The sequence below is a fragment of the Lissotriton vulgaris genome, chromosome 4_1 (genome assembly GCF_964263255.1).
Source record: "Lissotriton vulgaris chromosome 4_1, aLisVul1.2, whole genome shotgun sequence".
Lineage (NCBI taxonomy): Eukaryota > Metazoa > Chordata > Amphibia > Caudata > Salamandridae > Lissotriton > Lissotriton vulgaris.
In genome coordinates, this window is record NC_141691.1 from 2105296144 (window position 1) to 2105309370 (window position 13227).

General features: G+C 43.6%; 1 pseudogene; it reads left to right on the forward strand.

Annotated features, from left to right (window-relative positions):
* LOC147725131 (uncharacterized) overlaps nt 1-7281 on the forward strand; it is a 290467-nt pseudogene extending 283186 nt beyond the window's left edge.
* The last annotated feature ends 5946 nt before the right edge of the window (nt 7282-13227 follow it).

The following is a 13227-nucleotide window of genomic DNA, read 5'->3' on the forward strand; positions in this document are numbered from 1 at the left end:
TATAGGGCGTGGCTTAGGAACTCCCCAAATGTTCATTGGTCATCCAAATACCACCTCATATGGTGTGAGACCTGATTGTGAGTGTGGTACTGATCTTATGGACAACAGTGCCAAAGGCAATGCATCCGGCCACTTTAGGGACGTAGAAGCCACTATTTTCGCCAGCTTCAATTTTAAGGTAGCATTATACCTTTCCACCAATCCTGCTGATTGTGGGTGGAAGACTGCATGGAATTTCTGTTTGATTCCTAATCCTTTCATGACATAATCAACAACTTGCCCAATAAAATGAGGTCCGTTGTCGCTCCATAAAATTTTGCAAACACCATACCTGGGGAAAAATTCCTTCTGCTGCAACTTTGCTGTAGTAAGAGCAGTATTATCCTTTGTAGGGTACGCCTCTATCCATTTACTGAAGGCACATACCCCCACTAGGACATATTTCAGATCATTACAGCGTTCAAGCTGGATGTAATCTATCTGCAGAACTTCAAAAGGTGCGGTTGGTGTAGCAAACCCTCCTGTAGGAGTTTGTGTCCCTTTTCCAGGATTGTACTGCCAACAGATCAAACAGGACTGTACCACTATTTTAGCTGTGCTGGCAATCTCAGGATGTTACCAGACTAGTGTAAGCAATTTAGTTATTGCTAGAGCTCCAACATGTACCAGCCCATGTGCCATTTGAACCATAGGTTGTAAATAGGCTGCAGGTAACTTCCACTTATCCATGTCTTTGTTGCGCCAACAACCCTCATCGTCCAATATTCCTTCTTTGGACCATTGCTCAAGTTCTGCTACAGAGGCAGATCTCTGTACATCTAGTACTTCCTCTCTAGCATCATGCCATCGTTCAGCTTGAGATTTCACTACATACATGGAAGTAGTGCTTCGTTGCATCGCAGTTTCATGAGCTACATGATCTGCAAAGACATTTCCTTGTCCTATTTTGTCAGTTACCTTCTTGTTTGCGCTACACTTCACAATCGCTATTTTTTTTGGATATGTCACTGCAGTCAAAAGGTTATGTACTTGTTCTCCATGCATTATCTGCATCCCGTGGCATGTAAGAAAGCCTCTTTCCTTCCAAAGTAGGCCAAAATCATGGACCACTCAAAAGCATAGCGGCTATCCGTGTAAATGTTCACAAATAAGTCAGTACTAAGCTCACACGCTTGTGTCAAAGCTATTAGCTCAGCTGCTTGAGCCGACTTCTGAGGTATGCGAGCTGTTTCCACTACTGTTTCAAGTGTGGTGATTGCATATGCAGCTGAGGTTGTGCCATCTGGTAATTTCAAACGGGACCCATCAACCCATAATTCCCCATCTACATCTGAAAGGGGCGTATCTTGCAAATCGGTGCGACCCTTTGTCTGTTCCTCAGTAAGGAATATACAATCATGAGGTTCCTTCAGCAGGGACTTAGTCACAGGATATGGCAACAAAGTAGCTGGGTTTAGTGTAGCACACCTCTTCAATGTAATATGAGGTGCTAACAGTGTCAATTCATATCCTGTCAGGCGTGCACTAGTTAAATGTTGCGTTCTAGTCTGATTCAAAAGGGCATCTACTGCATGAGGTACTAGCAACAACAGTTTGTGTGACACTCGGACGTATGGACACAGCTGTTGCTGCAACTGAACAAAAACATCCAGGCAACGCACGAGCAACAGGATCAAGAACTGCAGAGAAATATAGACAGGGACGCTGCTTCTCACCGTGTGTCTGTACTAAAACTGACAATGCACATCCATCTTTCTCGTGTACATAGAGTGTAAAAGCTTTCGTATAATCTGGTATAACTAACACTGGTGCAGAGCAAAGAGCTTGTTTCATCTGGCGAAAAGCATTTCGACATTCATCTGTCCAAGGAAGAGGAATCGGAGTGTTTTTAGTCAAAAGTGCTAATAGTGGTTTAACAATGTGTGAAAAACCCAATATTCATTGCCTACAAAATGAAGTTAAACCAATGAATACACGGACATCTTTCTGTGTGGAAGGTACTGGAGTGTCTAAAATTGCTTGAATGCGATCTGGTATCAATGCACGCCCCTCCTTAGACAGAAGATGACCTAAGTAGGTCACCATCGGTCTATAATATTGCAATTTCTTCCGTGATACTTTATGATGATGTGTCACAAGAAAAGAAAGCAAGGACAAAGTACATGTTTCACTCTGTTTAGGTGTATCAGCGGCCAAGAAGATGACATCAACCTATTGTATGAGAGCCACTCCATCAGGCAAAATAAAAGAATCAAGTTGTCGTTTCAAGGCTTGACTATAGATACTCGGACACTCAGTATACCCTTGAGGAACTCTACAAAATCGATATAATCTATTATTCAAAGTGAAACAGAAAAAATATCGGCTATCAAGATGAATAGGAATCGAGAAGAAAGCGTTCTTCAAGTCCACTACTGAAAATGTAGTTGCTGTTGGAGGAACCAGGGTAAGCAATTTCATAATGTCAGATACCTCAGGATACTGTGGTACTACAATCTTAATGACCTCCCTCAAGTCAATGATAAATCCATAAATCTTAGTGTCAGTATCTTTTTTGAAAATAGGAGGAATTGGACTATTGCAAACATTGTAAGGAACTTCTTCCACAACCCCCACTTTAATTAAGTCATGAACAATGCGTGTAAGTCCTTCTTCTCCTTCTCGAGAAATGTTATACTGAGGCAATCTTGGCAGTATAGCACCCTCCTTGACACTTATATGCACTGGTGGAATAACCATTTGTCCTACATCGGTATCTGAAGTAGCCCACAAAGTACTAGGGAGTGAAGCTAGGGCAATGTCCTCTTTAACAATACAGGATCTCTCAATCATGGGGTGGTTGTCATTTAAAATAACCTGTACTCCTTCCGGAGAACATCGTCTCATGGCCCTGAAATATTTGAGCATGTCAAGACCCACAATATTGTCTGGTGTATTTGGAGAAAGCAAAAACTGACATGGAGCAGTCAACTTATCAACATGGAGTGCAAGTGGTAGTGACAATGGGCTAAGGGTGGATGTTCGATCGAAACCTATCGATGTAATAGTTAAGCCAGACAGGGGAGCCCAAGGAATCAAGTGTTTAGACAAGGTGCTATGAGTAGCTCCTGTATCAACCAGAAACGGATCAGTAAAACCCAAAACATGTGCTGTACCATAGGGACCATTCTGATCTACTGGAACTTCAACTGATTCCTTTCCCCCATCCTAGGCAATCCTATGCATAAGCAGAACCTTGCAAATCAGATGGCTCATAGTCGGACATTTGATATTGATTCCGTCTGTCAAAAGTATTAGCCCCTTCTTGCCCACGTGCATTAGCATCAAACTGAGCTCGATCATTTGTATTTCCTCTAGGCCCTGAATATCCTGAACGATTTCTCAGTTGTCCCCAACCACGTGAACCGTGCTGGGCACGTAGCACCGGACAATTAGAAATCCAATGGCCAAATTGTCTGCAATACGCACACTGATTAATAGACAAATCTCCACGAGTATAGGGAGGAAAAGACGAACCATAAGATCAACGTCCTCCTCTATTATCACCTCTATAAGGTAAGCCATAAGCTTGAACCATCATAACCTTAATTTTTAACTCTTTAGATTTTTTATCCTCCTTACTTTTTGCTTCTAATTCTTGTTGTTCATAATACTGAGCAATAGCTAGGAGAGAAGCCGGAGAGGAGGTAGTCCATGAACTTTTGCTGGCCTTTAGGTGAATAGCTATTTCTGGCAACAGGTTTGTGACATATTTATCGACAAACAGATGCCTACCCGTGTCATCTGTCAATGACTGGCCACTAAAATCGTGGAATGCTTCTTCAAAGCGTGTGAAAAAATCTGAAACTGATTCATCTATTTTTTGCTTGCAAGACGCTAACATAGTCCAATCTATATTATTAGGGGGAATGATCGTTTTTAATTTAACCAATATAGCTGCTGGAAGATCTAAAATTTGCTGACACGTTTTTTTGCAGGTTCTCTATCTTTATCTGATTGTTCTATATCTGACCACAATGCTCCAAATACCGCATGATCGTCAACTTTACGCACAGTTCTCCACATATCGGGTGGTAATATTAATCCAAAAAACAAATCAAAGTCAGACAAAGTCATAGTACAAGAACTAATGGCACCCTCAATTTCTTCATAAAAAGCTGTTGGATTTTTTTGCGAGTCAGGCAATGCATTTTTAAGAGCCATGACATCTGTTCTATTCCAAGGAGTGTAAACCCAATTATAAATAAAATACCCTTTCCCGTCAATAGAAGTCTTATCATCACTTGTACCTGTTCCTTTAGGAGGAACATATAAAGGCGCGGCTTACCGCATGGGTTTCACATTTACAACATTCTTATCTGTGTCGGGCGTCGGGAGAAGACAAAAGAACGATCACGTAATTGCTTACAATCAGCTGCTATATCATCTGGCTCTACTTCCACCGAATGTTTCCTAAATCGCTCAACAACCTCTGTAGCCAATATCTCAGTAAAATATTTCTGTTCCTTTTCTGACCAATTCTTAATAGTATCTAGAAGTTCAGAAGCAGTGAGAGTACCACGATCAGCTTTTCGTGCCACAGATCTAATCTCAGAGGAACCTTCGGTAGCTAACATTGGGCGAGTGTCTCAGGCTTTATCCTGATCTGTAGGAGAGTCCTCATCTGACTCATTAGGAGCAGAAGGGAAAATATACGCAGGTAGAGAACAATCTAATAAGAGAGAATCATCTTGGGGTTTATTAAGAATAGGATAGAGAGGCCTACGAATAGCATATTGGCCATTTACCTGTAACTGACGCTCCCTATCTTCCCTTTCTTTAGTTTCTCTCATCTCTTTATTTTTCATATCTAAGGCTTTCGCATGCACACTTTAACGCTGTTCTTTTTCAATCAAGGCCTTTTCACGCTTCATTCGCTCACGCACTTCTTTCTCCCACTTTCGCACACAGTCAAACATATCTTGCCTAGCCTTTCGCTTGAACATTTGTTGCTCCACATACTGAATCTTTCGCAATTCAAATGACCCATGCATAGGCCAACGCAACTCAGGATCCTTGCGAGTGTATTTATTCCACAATTTGCTGTACATTATGGACGAAATACCATATTTAATATACATATCCCTATTAGGCGTCCCCTCCGGGGGGGCGGTTGTGCTTCATCAAGTTTCAAATTGGTACCACTACAAAAGCAACACAACTTACGAAGTGTGCTAAAAACAGGCATGCCGAAAATAGTGAAAAATATGCAGTATTATAAAAAAGTAGCGCTTAAAATACACTTTGTATGTTGCGCCGTTCGAATTTCATCGGAGTAGAGAAAAATCTCCTCATTACCTGCCTATATGTGTTGCAAGACATATATCAACTTTACATAGAATCATTTCAAACTTTTGGCCAATACATAGAAAAATGCAATAGTAAGTGTATCTAAACTACCTTACTAATTACAAGGTGTCATACTTACAGCAAGTGCTGTACGCAAGTGCCGTAAAACCGCTCTTACCAGTGAAATAGTGTCCAGGTTCCTCCTGCCAAGTTCTCAAATCGACCAAACGGTCACTACACAGCGGATCAACAGAAGAGATCTCAGTCGAGGACCGGCACCACCTGGATGGTCAGATCAGAAAGAAAGGGAAAACGCCATGGATGCCAAGACTCGGGTCTCCTCTGGCAGTGATCACGTCGAAAGCAAGATTCCAATCCTTCGTCTCGACCAGTCCTTCGGGCATCCGAGTCGCTGATGTGCCCAAAGTTGGGCGCCAATTTGTAGTAGCAAGCCCCAGCCAGGCCTACTAGTGCAAGGGATTCCCCCTTCTCTGCTCAGAGTCCTAAGACCGATAGTAAAAAGTTGGCACAGAAACCGGAATATAAAAGACAGAGTTTATTAAACCTCATGAGGTGGAACTACATTCACACAACACCCTTCGGTATAGTATGAGGTAGCACACTGACTGGAAGGAGCTGGGTACTTTTATACCCACACAGGGGCTCAAAAGAAGGTGGTACAAGTAGAAGCTGCTGTTCTTAGGCACATACAAGGTCTACAGAAAAAACAGTCGACAAGTGGGAGGAGCTAACAGTTAGCTAGTTGGAGTAAACACATCCTGACATTTGCATGCTAGGGACAGCTGTATGCTCTTCTGAGCATGTGCAAAGTAGAGGAGACTAAACATATCTTGTCTCTAGGCATATTTCAAGAGCAGTTGACAGGAAGGTAGGACAGAGCACATGGCATAAAAAATGGCCGATAGAAATACAAAATGGATTTCGTAAAACGGGCAAGATAGTCTCTAAATACAAAATGTCTTCTGCTAATGCTTAACCGAATTACTGTTAAATTATCACAAGTTGTAATGTGTCGCTTACACCCCAATGACACTCTCTGACCCAGGTTGCAGGTAGGTATACTTATTAATATCGCAGGGAAATGCGTCCGCAAGGTTTGCAGGCTCCTCGCTCGCTGTCCACAAAATGGCGGCCACGCTCTACATCATCACGTCACAGCGTGACAACTAGAGCGCAACACTACATCGCGTCCCTAGGAATACCTTCCCAAGCTCTTAAAACAGCACCAAGGTAGAGGATGTATTCTTACGGCCAGAGCTGCCGACTTTGGAGCTGGGGAACCGGGTTCAAGTCTCGGCATCCTGTGATTATGTGCAAATCACGTAATCCCATTGCGCCTACCATCAGGTCAAGTATGTTCTATATAAATAAAAAAAAAAGGTCCCCTCAGTAGATAATATTTTGTTTGCTTTTGATATATGCACAAGTGCCACTATTGCCTCATATAATGTAACGTTTGTTCTTGTGTTCTGAGTATCTGTCATTTAGTGCAGTATTATACCACTACTTGTACTTTGTACGCTTTTGCAACATACACATATGTCACTTTATTTTTCTCTTGTAACTTATCATTTGCTACCTCTTGTATTTTGTTTGCTGTTGATACATGCACAATTGTCACAATTGCCTTATGGAACGTAACGTTTGCTTTTGTTTCATGCTGATTTGTAATTTTCTCCTCATGTATCAGTACTGTTCCTATTGTGAAGCGCTCAGACACCTTTAAAAAAAAAATACTATTGTAGTCATGTTTTTACTAACATCCTCTCTCTCTCTCTCTCTCTCTCTCTCTCTCTCTCTCTCTCTCTCTCTCTCTCCAGATGCACAATCACAGACTTCGGGGAGTGCGCCTACATCGGGCATGGAGCCCTGCGGGTGTCTGGGTGTCATCTCCCGAGACCGTACATCTGTACGAAGAGGCCTTATGAATGAACACACCCTGCAGCACCTAGGAGGCTGCAGAGACCTGTCTCTGCCACTGGGCGGCGCTGAGGCATAATTTTCAACGAACATATTGTCATCACCACTTCTTTTAACCTCCCAGCACTTTACACTGGGTATTTTTTTGTGATTATGTCAGATGTTCGAGACGTGACCATAGGCAGTCCGGCCAAGTGTCACGCATCTTCGGCAATGTCCCCGAATTTCCGCGCTGTCTGAGATTGTCACGCAGAAGTGTTACACTCGGCGGAGCCTGCACAGGTGATCAGATTAAGGTGGGCATATAACCCAAGACCCTTCCACAGCCGAGGCCTGCTCCCTGTGCTCTCTCTTCCTTTTTATACCCATCACAAGGTTGACAAGGTCCTCGTGGGCAGAGTGTCACGCCTCGCTGTTGTTTAAAGGAAATGTATTTATATATTTAAATGGGTGATCGCGCGGTTTGCTGCTTGCAGGACACATTTTGCTAATCATCATTTCTGACTCTAGATGGCGAAGTCAAGTCTAACTTTATTCATTTCATGCCAGTAAACCAAAGAAGCAGCACATCCATACAAAGTAAGATTTAAAATAAAGTCAAACAATAAACAATGCATAGACACGAAGTTAAATAGAACGTTAAAAATTCTAAATCTTCCAGTTAAAATAAAATTGCTAACATTTGAAATGTTCCAGGTTCTTTTCCTTTCTGTGCGTTACACATACCTTCTCTCATCAGACAAAGAAACGAGTCCGGTGCATTTTGAGTACTTATCGCATAGGACACTTGGGTTAAGTACATTCAGGGTATTCTAGTGGTCCCTATCGCGAGGTACCTTAGATAAAAACATAGCAACCTGACGGCGAACTATCCTGTCTTTCAGGTCGCACAAATACTGGAAGGCCTCATGATAAAACATCAATTCTTTTATAAAAAGTGGTCTAAGGTGAAATGTCTGTCGTGCCTTCCTCAAGAGAGTTTGAGTGTAGTCTCTCACCCAATGAAAACTTTGAAACATCTGGGTCAAATAAAGCATTTCACATCTCATTTTCTCTTTAAATTGTTAAAAAATAATATATTCTGAAGGACCACTTTGAAGTTGAAACCTTTCATTTATTTCTTTTAATTTACAAGCTTCACAAATTGGACAGCATACAGATTTAAAGAAGTATGTGATGTTACATGTCAGCCGCTGCTGTCAGCAACATAGGCAGCCTTTTGAATGGCATGCCCTGGCATATGAACACTCCTAGCCCTGATGATGAATGCTGCTCCCCTACCAGAAATAGAGACCCAGTTAATGAGCAGTCAGGGCAATTGCTTGAGGACCCTTCCCATTCCATTGTTTTTTGCTCACCATGCCATATGCAAATCAATCTTCACCTGCACCAATAGGTACAAACCAGTCCTGACTGCCAGGCCAGGTCCCCCCTGAACCAGAACATAAAAAACCCAGGGATAGTTTCCCCTTATTTGTGCTCATCAGACAGGTATAGCTTGGTTCCAGTGGCACAGTCAGCATGGGACCCACATCTGGGCACACCCATCAGACTTAGGGCATTAAAAACAAAGTGATGGATGGAATGCTTGAATTAAACTCAGCCACTGGCAATTCCTTTGGTTCGCTTCCAAATCCATCATCTTTCACCCACAACAACGCCTCAGTTTGTACCCAGCCACATGCAACTCAGTCTTGAATCTTCTCCAATGGGAACAGTTCTGCCCAAACTACTAGGCCAAGACGCCTTAAACAAGAACACAAGCAACCCAAGACGGATTTTGCCCCTATTAAAGCTCATCAGCCAGGTGTAGTTTGGTTCCAGTGGCGCAGTAGGCATTCCTGTCACACTCAGGGCATCTAAAACAAATGGATAGATGGAATCTTTGGCAAATCTCAGCCATTGGGAATCACTCAGGCTGCACAGCAATCTATAGTTTTTCAGCTGCCATGCCCTCTCAGTTTGGACCCAGCCATATGCAGATCAGTGTTGTCCCTGTTCCAATCGGAACATTCCAGACCAAACTGCCAGGCCAGGTCATCCCTGAACCGACACACAAAGAACGCAGGACTGGCTCCACCCTTATTAGGGCGCATTAGTCAGGTATAGCTTGGTTCCAGTGGCGCAGAGGGTGGTGACCTCTCTCTGGGCAGCTCCTGATCCATTGGGACAGCCGAGTGGTAGAAAATTCTGTCTCTTTCAAGACTGCAATTTAATCTTTCAGTTTGACCACGAGGTTGAGAGTGAAAACCAGAAGTCAATACTCTTTGGATGCCAAGTCTATTAAAAAGGGATTTCCCAAATTAGAGATTTACAGAGGACCGCAGACCGAGACAATTTTCAAGATGAATCCATGAGGTCTGAATACGTCATAATAGAGGATCACAGTCACGTATGACCCTGTGGATAGTTTGGAAAGAGAAGAGGTGTGAGCCAGTTCAGTGCACTAATCCACAGTTACAATTATTGTGTTGACATTTTAACATGGGGAAATCCACAATATAGTCTTTAGACATTGTCTCACAAGGGTTGGAGGGAACTTTAGATGTCATTATCAATGCTGCTTTTCTTTGTGCTCCTGAATGATTTTGGTCACAGACTTCCTAAGATTGACAAATCTTGTGATATCATGTTGAAGAGTTGGCCACCAAAACCTTTAGACACCCCTCTTCGCACTAAGTCATTGGAAACATTCCTTCCTCTGTGTCTTTAGATCAATGAATCGTGCCAACACTGAAGTATTTTTTTTAATGATTGTTTGGAAGGAATTAAGAGTTCATTATGAACAGAAATTACACCATTTGTATTCCTCAATTGAGATGTCTTTGTTAGAACTTGCCATTTTGGATGTCTTGACAGGGATTTAGAGGGAGATTCACAAGCGGGCTTTAAGCCCCGCCCCTCTTTCCCATTGGCGGCATCCTAAACGGGGGCCAAAAGAGCTTCCAGTGATGTACAGTTTTCTCTTTTAGAGCTGTCCCACTTGGCCTGGCTGACCTGACTTCCTACTGGCGTAAAAGGTTTGTTATCTTTATGGGCAAAACAGATGGGCCCATAAAGAAGATAATAAACCTTTTACGTGTGTAAACAACAAGAACCAGCTATTAGAGTAGAGTTCCCGTACTATGTGTTTAGTATGGCAAACCATTTAGTTTTTTAGGAAGACCCTCACCCACCAGCCTAGCTGATGGCATGCTTCATCATCGGGCCCCACCCGAGGCACCGAGTGCGCCTCAGGTGTGCTGCGACGCCAGACTACTGCTATCTACAGCGGACAAGCTCCCAGGGTCTCCTGCCGGTAGGTCGGGACTCTATGGACTCTTAAAAGATAAAGGAGAAGAAAGAAAGAGTATGAGCAGTTGTGGCTAAGCGCTACAAGAGGTAATGACCCGCAATTTCACTACTATTTGTCGCGACTAGGTATTAGCACCATTACCGCATATTCCACAAAACCGGCATTTACCATGTTTTGCCACTGGCGCCAAACACCCGTGCCTTATCCGCTCACTTCTAGGCACCGCGCGCCCTGCCAGGACATATGTGGTTGAATAATTTGCGTGTTTTAAACATATATGTGTTTTTTCTGTTTGTCCTGTCCTTCTTTTTCCTTACAGGTACAAACTGAGAGGAAGCATCTCTGACACATAGAGCACCCTAGCGTGTGCCACACATTCAGGGTACTGAAACATATATATCCCTGTAAATACACCCACACATAAAAGGTCCTGATGAAAGCCAGTTTAAATAGAAAGCCTGGCTGAAACTAGTCGACCACACTGGACGTGGGAGACCATAAGTCTACCCCTACACGTCCCTAGCCTTTGTTTCTTTTTCTCTGCATGGGGCCCACTAATAAAATTACTACTTTGGGACCCCAAGGACAGCATTTTAAACCTCACACAACACACCTGCACTGCACACTCACCTTCCAAAAAAACCCGCTCCGCAGTAGTCTGACGTCGCAGCACACCTGAGGCGCACTCGGTGCCTCGGATGATGAAGCATGCCACCAGCTAAGCTGGTGGGTGAGGGCCTTCCTAACAAACCAAATGGTTTGCCATACTAAACACATAGTACGCAAACTCTACTCTAATAGCTAGTTCTTGTTGTTTACACATTTAACCCCAGGGGAAACGAACTAGCTGTTCTAGTTCCTCTCTCTCTTTTTGATTACAAGACTTCTCGGCAGTGCACAGCTGTGAGAAATTCTAACAACAATGGTCGAGAACCCAGGCCTTACCTTTTCTGAGAATGAGATCAGCGAGCTCCGAGCTGATCCTCCTTTCTCACTGGACATCAACATCTCCCAGAGCATAGCCCAAACCACCGATTGGGACGCACTCACAGAGAAGAAACACAATAGGATACGCACCATCCTACAAGGTGTTATCCTTAACCAATACTTACGTACCAACACCGCACCAAGGGGACTACTTGTCACCAACACACCCAGGATCTTTCTGGATGATCCCACTTTCAGAAGGGACTGGGCCCAGATAGCATGGCACTGCACCAGGGATTGTCTGGTGCTAATAATCAAAACTGCCAAAAGACTCTCGGACGCTATGATCATTGACATACAGGCCACTGAGTCACACTTTAAAACCACCATTACCTCCTTTAAAAAAAAGCAGGAGGAATCCAATAAAGAACTGTCCGAATATAAAAAATACCTAACACAAGCTAAAATAGCCAAATTCGATAAAGATCTAAAAAAATTCAGCTACGCAAAAGTCTACCCCTACTCAGTAGAAGACTATGTGGCCCCAACAAGACAGGACAGATCTTCCGACACCTCCGGGGACAACACCTCGTTATCTAGCGTTTCTAGCTCTGGCTCCTCAAGACAACAAAGGAACAGAGGGCGGGGAAGATGTTGGCAACAACCATGGGATGCACAACAACACACAAACCAGAACTTTGGACCACCCCCCTATAGTCACTCCCCCTCGGAACCCCTACTTTGGCTGGCCACCCATGTATCACCAGGTGCCACAGAACTTCTTTGGACAACAATACCGACCGCCTTTTTTAGGACAGGGCAGACGATCGAGAGGCCGCAGGAGGAATACACAGCAGGTACACTGGGCAGAAGAGGACAGACCAGTCAGTGCCAACACCAGAAACAAAACCAAGGAAACTCTCCCGAGAACCAGCCGGAACCACTAACCACTAAGCCTCCAGCGCCATCATAGGTCTTCCACCTTTCTTCTTCCCCACTAACGACAACTGAAGAGCGAGTCCTTAACAAAGGCCTCTCCTTTGTCCCCACCAAACGCGTGGACAAGTTCAGTCTTCATATGGAACTGGCCGACTTCTTCCGAAAGTTAAAGCTAAAGGCTTTTTTCTAAAAACCACGAGATATAAGTGAAACAGGACAAACAAATGAAACAGGCCTCCGACCCAAATCAACATTTATGCCTCCACCGTCGAGCATCCCAGTCAAAATCTTGATGTTTGAGCAAGCCGCCTACAATGAAGTGAAAGGAATAACCCAACCAGATGTATACAACAACCTTTCCAAGGACGAGCGAGAGGCCCTACAATCCCTCAAAAATAATGACAACATCATCATAAAGCGCCCGGAAAAAGGCGGAGGAAACGTTATCCAGGATAAAGAAGCATACAGAGCAGAATGCCAAAGACTCCTGGACAATACCCAAGACTACAAACGCCTCAACGAGGACCCCACGAACAAGTTACAAGTCACCATAAACAACTTGGTAACAACGGACGCAGATCTAAACCAAATTTCAAAGCCAGAGGCAGATTTCCTCTGTAAAACTAACCCAAAAGTCCCGTATTTTTATACAGTGCCCAAAATCCATAAACCAACAGGACCAACCCTGGGCCGCCCAATAGTTTCAGGCATCTTTGTGATTTTTTTTCTTAATCCCCTTGTACAGGCTGCATCCACATACATCATGGACACCAAACACCTGTTGTCACTAATCTCGG